We start from the raw sequence: 13,614 nt of genomic DNA on the forward strand, positions 1-13,614 counted from the left end.
GCCAGTTCCAAAAAGCTTAGTCGTCAAGACTCAAGTCTGTAAGTTTAAATACTTTAAATGATTTTAATGATGACACCTACATGTTTACATGATTTATATGATTAAGTTACATGATTAAATGCTACGTGAAGTTAATTGACATTTATGTTTAAGATGATGGTTAAATGGTTCGTATAAGCTAAATGGTTCATGTTGGTTACGTTAGAATTTGGAAAACTATAAGGTAAAATTTTTCCTAGACGGGCACCTAGTACTGATTGACAGGCTGATACTCATGAGGATTGCTTCGCATAAATCGAGAATTAGAGGGGCTAAAGTGCAAAAACCGAGAGCTTGAGGCTGTGAATGCACAAGGCCGAGAATTCAAGAGCTAATCTATAATTTTAAGAAGTCAAGGGATGAAATCGAGATGACCAAAAATTTTTAGGTGAAATCTGGAATTTTCGAAAATTCAGGGACTACATTGCAAAGTTTTGAAAGTTCAAAGGTTGTTTTCTGAATTCTAGAAAATCAGGTGCTGCTTTCATAATTTCTGAAATTCAGGGACCAAAACAGTAAATTTTAAGGGGATAGGGCTGGAATTGATGGAATTTGGAATTTATTTGGGCTTGGATGCAATTTTCGAAAACTTAAGGGCCAAAATGAAGAATTCGAAACTTTAAGGGTTTGAAATGCAATATTAGAAATTTAATTTGGGTAAAATTGGTTATTTTCGAGACTTACTAAGGATCAAGTGTGATAATTTTCTAAAATCTTGGGTAATTAATGGTAGAAATTCTTTAAGTTTTCGACACGCTTGGATTTGATGGTATATTTGTCGCAAAAAAGATATTCATTTTAGGTGTAGCTACATTCAGGAGCTACACACTCATTCATATCCGAGACGTTCGTACAACGATTAAAGATTATACCCGAGGATTTGTATTTGGGCTTTAAAGTGTACATTCATTCTGGTGATCAGATGGTTACCACAAGTACTGTGAAGAATCTGGAGCTTCGTTTACAAAAATATGTGGTTCGGTCAGATCTTATCGTACTTCCGATGTCTGAATTTGACAACATTCTTGGCATGGATTAACCATCTTTAGATGGAGATTTGGTAGATTTTTAGCAGAGGTCAGTATCTATTCGACCGCTCAGCGGAAAATCTTTTCTCTTTGAGGCATCAAGAAACAAGCAAATGTCGCACATTATCTCCTGCATCTGTGCAAAGAAACTTATGAAGCGAGGCTGCCAAGCTTTTCTAGCCTGTATTACTTCAGCACATGTTCCTATCAGTCAGAAGCTAGAGGATGTTGAGGTTTTCAGAGACTTTTCTAGCGTCTTTCCTGAGGACGTTTCTTGCATTCCACCAGACCGAGAGGTGGAATTTTCTATTGAGTTGATGCCGAGTACAATACCAATTTCTAAGGCACCTTATCGTCTAGCACCAGCCGAGATGAAAGAGTTAAAGGATCAAATTCAAGAGTTGTTGGAAAAGGGACTTATTCGCCCGAGTTGTTGTCTGTGGGGCGCACCGCTATTATTCGTGAAGAAGAACGATGAAAGTATGCGAATCTGCAATGACTATAGAGAGCTGAACATAGTCACCATCAAGAATAAATATCATTTACCTAGAATCGATGACTTTTTTGATCAGCTGCAAGGAGCTTCGATTTTCTCAAAGGTAGATCTTCATTCAGTTTATCATCAGCTGAAGGTGAAGGAGCCAGATGTTCATAAGACGGCTTTCAGGACTCGATATGGGCACTATGAGTTTATGGTGGTGCCATTCGGGTTGACCAATGCACCAGCAATTTTCATGCATCTCATGAATCGCGTATTTCAGCCGTATCTAGATCAGTTTATTATAGTCTTTATAGATAATATTCTGATTTAGTCGAGGAGCAAAGAAGAGCATAGTAAGCACTTAAGAACGGCTCTACATATACTGGAAGATAGAAAGTTGTTTGCTAAGTTCAGCAAGTGCGAGTTTTGGCTCGAAAGAGTGGTGTTCTTAAGCCACATTATTTCTAGAGATGGAGTTGAGGTCGATCCCAGCAAGGTTGAGGCAGTTAGAGAATGACCAGTACTAGAGATGTCAATGGGGCGGGTATGGCTAAACCCAAGACCCTCCCCATGAAAAAAACTTCGGACCCACCCCACCTCGAATATGAAATGGGGCCGGGTAGACCCATGAGACCCGTGAGACCCGAATTTTTTAAAATAAAAAAATAATATTTCTTCTCACATGACTGAATTATGAAACATACAAGCCTCTAAATACAATATTGTGGAAAATTAATTCATGTCTTCGACCACACTTAATAATGACAAACAAAGTATTATCACGACATAAAGAATTACATCAAAAAAAAGAGTTACTAGCTCTCCAAAAAAGTCTTGACATCCCCAAAAATAATTCATAACATAACTTAAACAGATCAATATAAAATCAGCGAGTAGGCAATATTTCAGACACATTATTCGGGATCATCTTCCTCTTCGTCAAGAATGGTGGGACAAGTTGGTAAACTACTTGAAGAATTAACTACAAAATTAAATAGAGAAAGTACATTGAAAATATAATACTGTAATTTCAAACTGTAAAAAAATGTAACTTAAAGAGAGAAAGTACAGTAAAAAATTAAAATGAAAGTACAATAACAAAATAAAACTATGATTTATTTACCTTTCACATCACCCCACAACCATCTTCGCGAGCACATCAATGCTCCAAGGTCGTTGGATTAAGCCTACAAAGATGATGACCAACTATTCTTCCACTATTGCTAAAAGCATATTCAAATGCAACAGTTGACATAGGAATAGCTAAGACTGTTATGGTTGAGGTGAGCTACTAAAAAAATGAAAATTAATAAAACTAAAACCCTAGGGTATTTATATCCACATATATGGGGCGGGTATGGGACGAGTATTATAGGACCCATGACCCAACCCATATCCGGACGGGTCTAAAAAATTGGACCCGAGACCCGCCCCATGACCCATTTAGTATGCCCAAACCCGTCCCATACACGCGGGTGCATTGCGGGTCTGGGTAAAACCCGGACCCATTGACATCCCTAACCATTACCTAAGAGTGTGACTGAGATCCGCAGTTTCTTGGGTCTAGCTGGTTACTACCGTAATTTCATTCAAAGTTTCTCTTCTATTGCGATACACTTGACTTACTTGATGAAGAAAAATGCAAAGTTTATTTGGGGATCCGACTGCCAGGAGAGTTTCGAGAAGCTGAAGCAAGCTTTGACTTCAGCGACAGTTCTATCGATGCCATCAGGGCAAGGAGAGTATGTTTTCTATACAGACGCTTCAAAACTTGGTTTAGGCACAATCCTGATGCATAATGATCGAGCGATAGCTTATGCATCTAGACAGTTGAAGGTTCATGAGAAGAACTACCCGACTCATGACCTCGAACTTACAGTAGTGGTATTTGCTCCCAAGATTTTGAGATATTACTTATATGGGGAGAAGTACAAGATTTTCACTGATGATAAAAATTTGAAGTACTTCTTCACCCAAAAAGAATTGAATATGAGGCAACGAAGATGGTTAGAGTTGGTAAAGGACTACGACTACGATATTAGCTACCACCCGAGAAAAGCTAATGTAGTTGCGGATTCTTTTAGCAGAAAGACTGCAGTTATTACTCAATTTTCAGTTCCGAGACTCTGAGGGATAGAATCTGAGAAGGTCAGTTTTCTGATAAGCAATTACAAAAATGGAGACTGAGAGATGTATCTAAAGGTAAGAAGCTATATTCCGAGGAGGATGTCATAGTCCAATATCGATATAGACTTTGGTTTCCTAGTGGCGATTCGCCGAGAGAGGTTGTTATGAAGGGAGCTCATAATACCATGTACTCCATTCATCCTGGAAGTACGAAGATTTATAAGGATTTGCAGACATTATATTGGTGGCCGGGCATGAAGCGAGAAATTTTGTGTTTTGTGTCCGAATATTTGACATGCCAGCAAGTTAAGGCAGAGCATCAGAAGCCAGCAAGGAAGCTTAAGCCACTTTATATTCCCGAGTGGAAATATGAAAATATTACTATAGATTTTGTAGTGGGATTTTCAAGGACTATCCGGGGAGTCAACGCCATTTGGGTGAGAGTTGATTGTCTTATGAAATATCATATTAATACAACATTCACCATGACACATTATGAATAGTTGTACATCCGATAGATAGTCCGACTGCATGGAATTCCAGTGTCTATTGTTCCGCACAGAGATCTGAGGTTCGTATCATCCTTCTAGAAGAGTCTTAATTCAGCGATGGGAACAAATTGTTGTCCAGTACAGCGTTTCATCCTCAGACCGATGGTCAGTTCGAAATGATGATTCAAATTTTAGCAACTTTTCTTCACCAAAATGTCAAGTCTCTGGAGATAAATGCTAATTAAGAAATATGACTATGACAATCCAGATACTTTGGCATGAAAAGTCTCTTTTCTAGAAGGAAAATTGACAGAATAGTGTCATATGACAGCATTACAAAATAATTACAAACGATTAAGAGATATAAATAAATGTACTCATTTATGTTGTAAAGAAAATGATCTTCCAACAATCATTATAAATAAGCCACAAATGCAGAAAAGGAAGAACTTTAGATCTCATCCCTACGTCAGAAGTGGAAGAAGTGAAATTGGTTCTTGAAAACCAAGAACAATATGATCTAGACAAAAAGTTAGATCTTATAAATATAGGCAGAGAAGTGGACCATTGTGACGTAAGATGTCATCCCAAGCATCAAGCACGTCTTGAAGAATGAGAAAACACCTACAAACAAAACTTTCTGAAGAGCTCACACCCGAGCTAATGAAAGTTTTAAAGATTGTAATAGCTAGACATGTGGAGCAAGATATCACATTTCGACCAATTATCCATAAATTATAGAAGGGGAATAAAATTCTTCGATTCGACCCCGAATATTGAATAAGCAATTTATCACCAAGATCTTGTTCAAGTATACAAGTTTGAGGATATTGCCTCAGAAGAAAATATATAAGAAAAATTTTTGAGTCAGGAAGAATATAATGGAACAGAATCATATTCTGACTGAAGATGAGGTGATTCTACATGAAACACGTGAAGACTCGTCTAGTTTCTTTAGTCAAACAATCATATCTCATAACATGGTTAAAAAGATAATGAGGGAAAATCCTAGCCTACAGATTATCAAGGATTCTCTACAGGACATGTAGAAAAGTTGTAAGGACCTTACATCTTATTATTGTAAATCATATTTTGATTTTTGATAGTTCATGAAATTTGTCATATTATTAAGTGTAGGAAGTATATAATTGACAATGAAAGTGAGAAAATATGTTGTTATAATATTGTATTAGTAATTGAATTATGTTTGAAAAGTATGATGAACCGCAATGGAGAAGTGACTTATGTTACGGTTTCTGACATAATTATCTGAGTATTATTTCAAATGAAATGAAACCTATTTCATTACAAACTAATGCATAGCACTATCCATTTAGAAATAAGCATATTTCATTAGAAACTAATGCATAGCACTAAAATTTTTATGTTTTGAGTTTTGTCCAAATCCATTTAGAAATAAGCATATTTCATTAGAAACTAATGCATAGCACTAAAATTTTTATGTTTTGAGTTTTGTACAAATCCATTTGGAAACAAGGGCAAAATCATCACGAATTGTGTCGTGTGCATTGAAGTTCTTGCACTGACACATTTTAGGAGAATGAGCATAATTTCATGATCGATGTCCAAATTGAGTGCGATCCACAGCATATGAAAGTCAAGGTATAGATCTACAACTTTCATGTTGACGACTTTTGCTAATTCGAAGTGTAAAATATAGTTTCAGACAGAAGAAATCGCTCACCTGCACATCAAGCTCTGCCAAACCCCTTCCGGATAGCAACAGGTGCACGGTCGCGCTAGATCTCACGCACCGCCATAGCTGCACATGATTTAAGGTTGATAAGAATGGATTTTTCAGAATATATTTCATTTCCTCTGAACTTCAAAAGATAAATAACGAAAAAAAGTTCTATTGTTCGAATCTACCTCAAAACATTGTCGAAACTCAAAACAAATTATATATTTGGAATATTCATGTTGAGAGCATTTTTTTGAGGTAATTTTCTCTTGTGTAGCACTTTTATTTATTAAATATATTGAAATAATATGTATTTGAATTCGAAATCAATATATGTGATAAAATGGCTAAAGAGAAACTAACTTTCAAAGTCGGAATAAAATTATGTTATGATTTCAATTTTATATGAATTTTCAATGTTTCAAAACAATTCTAGAACTTGAAAATTTTATGAAATGAATAGATGTATATTAATTATTGTAACAATGAGTTATTAGGATTTATAATGTGATATAATTGTCCTAATAATGTAAAAGTTAAACTGAATAGCGCAAAACGAATTAATATATTTAAATACGCTATTAGAGTTGCATTTGAATGAATACATTGTTTGAAATGAATATTTTGACTATGTAGATTGATTTTCTGTATTGAAATCCTAATTTTGAATAGATCTACAGTAAACTGGGGACAAAAAATTGAGGTTTGTTGTGACCGAGTAACATACGACATGTATTTGTCATATGATATATGATTGATTGATTTGATTGAAAATATATTTGTCTATATGCCTTATTTGTTGAGTTGATGTGGCGTACATGAAATTCATGATTAGTAGATCGATGTATAAAATAAATATTTTGTTAACACACATCATTTTATACATACATCGATACATGACATGCACGTTGAGCGATGATCCTTGGATATTTTTAGATAATTGTATGTCGATTATGGGGTTTTGAGCATGATACTATGTTTGGTATTATGTGGCTCATAATCACATAGTCATTTGTGGCCCGTGATAGATTGGTTGAGATTTGAGATTTGAGATTTGATGGCACTTTGCCGACGCTATCATAAAAATATTCCCTCATACTTGACTGAGACCGGTGTGCCAGCTCAAGCATTGATTTGATAGTGATTCAATTGATTCCGATACATGCTCAGTGGATAGGCATTTGACCTGATATCTTCACAAATGCATGCATTGCATATCATATATTATTGTATAGATGTATTTATTATGGTTGTTCTATACGGATCGTTTGCTCACCCCCAAGGGGGGCTGTTGTTGTCTTTGTGTGTGGATGTTATATGAATAATATAATACATAATATTTTGCTGCTTATATTGATTAAAGGGCTAGAATCTTTACAACAAAAGAGTAGTTTTTTCAAAAGAATTGGAAGAAAAATTACCTCAAATTGATGGATGAGATTTTTCTAAATGAATCTTAATTTTATGTAAAAGGATGACAGAAATATTAATCGAAGGTGTTGGACGAACACATTGGTACAAGGTAAAAACACCACCAATTTAATTTCATGATACATAGGCTGACATTCTGTTAAGAAACAATTTCCTACAAATGTTTAAGACTTATACACAAGAAAATGAGACTAGAAGATTAGTATTCACAACATCACAAAGTCATAGTATATATATGAAGAGAGGAAATTTATAGAAAATTGTCAATCCAGTTTTCCAGCAAGTGTGGTGATGAAGGAAAACGTCTGAATCCAAACATGAAGAATTCTAGAAGTTTTGGAGAAACAATACTCCAATTGAGAATAGATAAGGAGCTCCAACCAGAGGAAATAAAATTCGTCATGATAGCTTTATACAAGAATGATGTAGAATTTGAATCGAAAATATCACTTGAAGAAGGCAAGAAAAACATCGAAGAAAATTACAATGAATATCACTAGGAATTGTAGGATAAAAATCAACTCAAAGCCAGTTTTCAAATCAAGGAAGACAGAGAGTATATTTTTAAGATGCAATTCTATCCCCGTTAATATAATTAATCAAAAAGATATGTATATTATTATCAAGGAACATCTGGACCTTGGTTTAATCAAAGCATGAATTTCACCGCATAACAGTCTAGACTTTCTTTTAAAAAATCATGGTGAGATAAAATATATAAACCCAGATTAGTTATTGATTATCAAGAAATTAATAAGATTCTTGAGTTTGATGAATATTTTTATACCTAGTAATGAAATTTAAATATCCTCAAAATTTGGTAGTAAGTATGGTTTCTATTAGATCAGGATGCAGGAAAAAAGCAAGAAATTCACAGCTTTTTCACACCACAAGGGCACTATATTTGGGAAGTCTTACTGATGGGATTAGCTAATTCATCCCAGATATTTCAAAGGAAAGTGGATAATCTATTTAAGGATTATTTCAAAAACATGTTTGTCTATACTAATGATGTTTTAATAACATGTAAAAATATAGAAGAACATATCAAATACTTGTAGGTTTTTTCTAAAGTTTGTAAGAAATAAAAACTAGTTTTATCTTAAAAGAAAGCAGTCATTGCTATAAGAAAGATTGAATTCCTCAAAATAGAAATCGATGAGTCCAGAATAATTCTGCAAAAACCCATAGTTAAAAACATACAGAATTTTCCAGATAAACTGGAAGAAAAGAACTGTAACGTACCGTACTTTTAAACTATTCAAAATTTGCGGAAAAATTAAAAATTTTCTTAAATAAGAAATGAACCTTCAAAATTCGATAAAATAAATTGTTCATCTCAACAACCATTGTAACAAAAGATCTCAAAGTAAAGTTTGCCAAAATTATTTGCTTAAAATCTCGTAACCAGTAACATAAATCATAGTACTTTTAAACATTTCATAAAACTTAAAACTTGGCGGTCCTCGGGTTTAGCCTCCCGCTCAGTCCAAGCCAGCTCACTGATCCACATCTCTCGTCTCCTCAAATGCATCCTCACCTGCATCGATCAAGTCTAGTGAATCTAAAGACTCAACATGTATAAACTGGGAGTAACGAGTACTACGTAATAAAATCACATGCAACTTCAAAATAGAACGTACATACTTGAACTTGAACGTGCATTTAAAAGCTTGAACTTACATACATACATAGACGTGCCATAACATGAAACTTTTCTTGAAGGTGCTTGCATACTTGCACATACATGAACATACATAAACTTCATCATTTTGCGTAGAGGCATGTTTCAAAGCAAGTGACCCATACATAAATACGCCTGATCAGACTAAACCACAGTACTGGGCTGACAGGGAAAATCCACTGCCACATACATGAGATCCCCATTCATGCTTTAACGGGTGGATTGGTCCTCAGTCATGCTTTACCGCTTTTCAATCTTGATCTAAACCCGTTCATGTTTTAACGGGGTGGAGAGATCCTCGGCCACGTTCACCGACTTCCAAACCCATTCATAAATTGGTCACATGACATTTAGCATACCTCAAAAATAGAACATTTTCTCATTTGCACGTCGAAAATACTTACTTTGCGTTGAGAGATTCGTTGGATCTCGCTTGCGGCCACTGCTACACATACTAACACGAGTTTCAATACTTATCTTGCATAGCTTAGACCTATAGTCATGCTCACACCCAAAAATGACAAATTTCCTTATGACATTCTAAATCTCTCGGGACTCGACCTCATTTAATCATCGTAGTAAACCATAATATCAAACCCCAAAACAATCACTAAAAGAAAGGAAAATTTTTTTTATATAAAGAGGGGGGTACACGGACCCCGTGTACGGGTCCGGGTAGGCACTGTAATTTCGTATTTTTGAAGGAAAAAGGACACGGACTCCGTGCTGGGGTCCGGATACCCTGTGTATTTGGAGATTCACAAAAATTCACTAACTAAATCATTCACCCTTTCAATCCAAGCCTATGAGCTTCTCGCGGTCAGTAGTAGTGAAACCCTATACAGAACCACCGCTCTGATACCAACTGTAAAAGGGCCAAGAACTCCTTGCTTGAAAATTTGCGGAAAATTAAAAATTTTTCTTTTTAAAAGAACTTAAATGGCCTCATTCATAAAATCGACTGATGAATCAAGTTCAATGTTTAAAATAATGGCAGCGGAAGAAAATAAAGTTTTGCCAACAATAACAATTTAAAAATTATCCAACGACTGATAAAAATTGTTTGCGGAATAAAATAACAACTGCTGCACTAAGGTCCTCGGGTGCCACTACTGCCGACCCAAGCTGGCTCACTGGTCCCCGCCCTCGGCCCTGGCCTCATCAGTACCTACAACAATCAAGTCTAGTGAGCCTAAAGACTCAGCATGCATAAATCGCATCTAACGAGTAAAAATCGAAATTAAAATATGCATGGGATAAAATATCATGTCCTGAGGCATGCTGAAAATAATCTGTACTGAGCAATTATAATACGTGCACAACTGAACTAAAAATCACTGTAAAAATATTTGCTCCTTGGAGCCTGTACTGAAATATCTGGTAAAATTTTCTGTTGAGAATATGTTTTACGCCTGTGGCCACTGCACTAAGTTGAACTGATCGGTAACTGGCTACCGGGGAGGCTGAAACTGAACTGAGCTGGCCGGTCACTGGCGACCGGGTGGTACCATACTGAACTGATCGGTCACTGGCGACCGTATAAAATAACACTCCCACATAGTGAATGAACCACAAGCCATATCGCATAAATCTCAAAAATAATCATTTTCTGTTTTCATGCACGTAATATAATTAACTGACGTAATGAAAAATCCTGTAATTTTACCAACTGGATTGGATTGGATCGTCCCCAGGCTCGCTGCAACTTAACTGTGCCATGAAAAACATGCAAATGCTAAAACTTGACCAACTATGCAATTTACGTTCAAAAGATGCGACTATGACGCCTAATGACTTCGCATTTAATCATGACTCCGAGCCAACCTGAACCGACACCGAACCGACGTATAGTCATGATTAAAATACGCTCAAAAATCATAAAATAATGCTCCTAAAATGATAGGGTCGAAATCTATGTGAAATGGAGGCCAAAACACGAAACGCTCTTTCGAGAATCAATTTGGCACATTGCACCGTAAATTCTCGTACGACCTCAAAAATGATCTGAATCACAAACGGTCGAAAACATGACCTTCCCAACTCAATGAGGCACTGTCCAGTCCAAGGCCATGGGCTAAAAGCCAACCAAGAACTCAAACGAGTCTTCTAAACGACACAGCAACTTGCTGTAAATTTCCAGCAGCTGCACACCCGTGTAACTTGTGTTGTTTTCGAGACTACCGGCCATTGGGGCGTGAACCACTGACCAGAGACTCTTACCAACATCCCAAGGAATGATTTTAACCATGGCTAAGGGCCCTAGGCCAGCCACAATCCGCGTCACACCAAAACTCAACCGAAGGGTCCAACCGAGAGCAACGTGCATGCGTGTGTAGTGTTTATGCTATGATCGATGTCTCGTGTCGTTCCAATGGCCATTTGATTGACCATGGCACGATCTAGACATCTAGGAGCATGATATGAACCGTGGCTAAGGGCCATAGGCCAACCAAGATCCACACCAAGCAACCACAAACCGAAACCATATGCTGAACAAATGAAGAAGCCGAATGGGGAAAGGGGCTGTTTTGATGTTTTGATTAAAAACCGAGGGGCCATGGACCAAGCCACCAAAAGGGTGACTTAGTCACGTCTTAGACTTGCTAGGGAAGTGATCTAACCATGGCTATAGGCCATTGGGGCAGCCAAGATCAGATCCACACCCCTTGACACAAAACTGAAATTTCGAAACACAAATCTGCGTCTATGGGAACTTGCTGTCATTCTTTATTTCCAGCAAGCATGGGGCTGGTTTGAATGGACCAACATGGTCCTAATGCATCCTACTACATGTATATAAGCCGCCTTGGGAGCCTGGGGTCGAACCACAACCTGAAACCATCAAAACTAAAAGAAAACGTGAAGCTGCCATGAAGAGCCGAAATTCTGCATGTGTTGTTTCAAAATGTTTGGACATGGATCTCGATTTTTGCTTGAATAAACATGATCATGTACTGAAAAATAAATGATAATATGACTTGATTGAGGTTTAGAAAGAATCTAGACATGCCTGGTTATCGTTTGAAATGAAAACGAAAAGAAGAGACGAGACGGCGCGGAGGAGACGGAATGGCTTGCTTCTCTACCTTTCTTGGCTCTCGATTTCTTGCCTTACTCCCTAGCTATGGCTCACGACTTTTACCTCTGAAAAGGGGTCTTATTTTCGGTGGAGGTGGAGGGGGAGTGATGGTTATGAAGGTGAGGAGAAGGGTGCACAATAATAGGATCATATCAAGACCAAGTCTTCCCAAATTTGAATTTTGAATTATGGTTTGATATCAAATGAGTTGGTGGATGCTTCTAGGAGGTAGTGGCCGAATTCTCTCTTGATTCTAGACTAGGATATGTCCACTAATTAATTAATTGAGGTGGAAAAATAGCTAAAAGAATTAGCATGCTAATCAACCAAGAATGGGTCAAAGGTGAGTTGGCAAGTCCTAGTTTGTTCTTCTAGGGGTGTGGCCGAAAATGCATGATAAATGGTAGGGGAAAATTGATTATCTAGTAATTTAATAACCCTTAAAAGTCTTACTAATCCTTTAATTAATTTAGTGAGCTAACCCCTTAATTAAGTAACTTAAATGAGCTCATTTCTTAATCACCTCAAATAATTAAATTAAATCCTCAAACCTCCCTTTCTAACTTAAATGAAATTACTTGCTAGCTAAATTAACTTCTTGAAATATTTCTCGAATCTTAAATTCTATCTCAAAACTCCGACTCCGGTCCGGCCTCACTGAAATAACTGAAATGCTAAAAATCAAACTACTGAACTGAAATAATGAATAATTAACTTCAAATAAATGCATTTAAAATAATCATGCAATGAAGTCAATTAAATTTAAAAATCTAGAATTATGCATGGCTTATACGTAAACTGATTTACGGGTTCTACTGTTATGCACTGCATTTACTGATTGTGCAGCTTCCGATTTACTGATTTCACGTGCATGTGTATATACCCTGATCATACATTGCATCCATGTATCATTCGTTACAATTCATGTTGTTTTTATTTTGGTATTTTCATACTAAGCTATTGCTTACCCTCGGGAGCGATTATCTTCTGTGTGTGGTTGATAATCAGGGCAACATGGCATCCATCGTACTATTGAGTGAGGAGCAGTATGAGGAAAGCACTTATACTATCATGTTCATAGATGGAGCATTAGAACTAGTAGAGGAGATCTTTTACAATTGCCCTGGGTTGATGTCGGTGATGGGGACAGACCCCAGTTTATCATACTTCTTAGTAAGGGTGACTTGATCAGTATATGTGTCGATTCAGACGCTGTGAGGGAGGAACTGCAATAAAGATGCATAAATAAAAATATATAATTAGGCTCGGTATATTTTGTTATATATTATTTATTCGAGCACTAATATGTAAAATGGTATGATGTTGAACTGATCCGGGATGATATGCGTTATGGTTAAAGACAAATATTAACAATATAAATATTTATATGAATTTAGTAAACATGTTAATTGTGGTGTCTCAACTAATAATTATATGTAATATACTTTTACACTAAATAATACTGAATATCTTTTGAAACGAAATTTTTGGGTCCGCGTTGACATTAAATTTTAAAATCCCATTCTGCTATGCAGAGTTAAAATGGTAATTA

The sequence above is a fragment of the Primulina tabacum genome, chromosome 3 (assembly GCF_025594145.1).
Source record: "Primulina tabacum isolate GXHZ01 chromosome 3, ASM2559414v2, whole genome shotgun sequence".
Classification (NCBI taxonomy): Eukaryota; Viridiplantae; Streptophyta; class Magnoliopsida; order Lamiales; family Gesneriaceae; genus Primulina; species Primulina tabacum.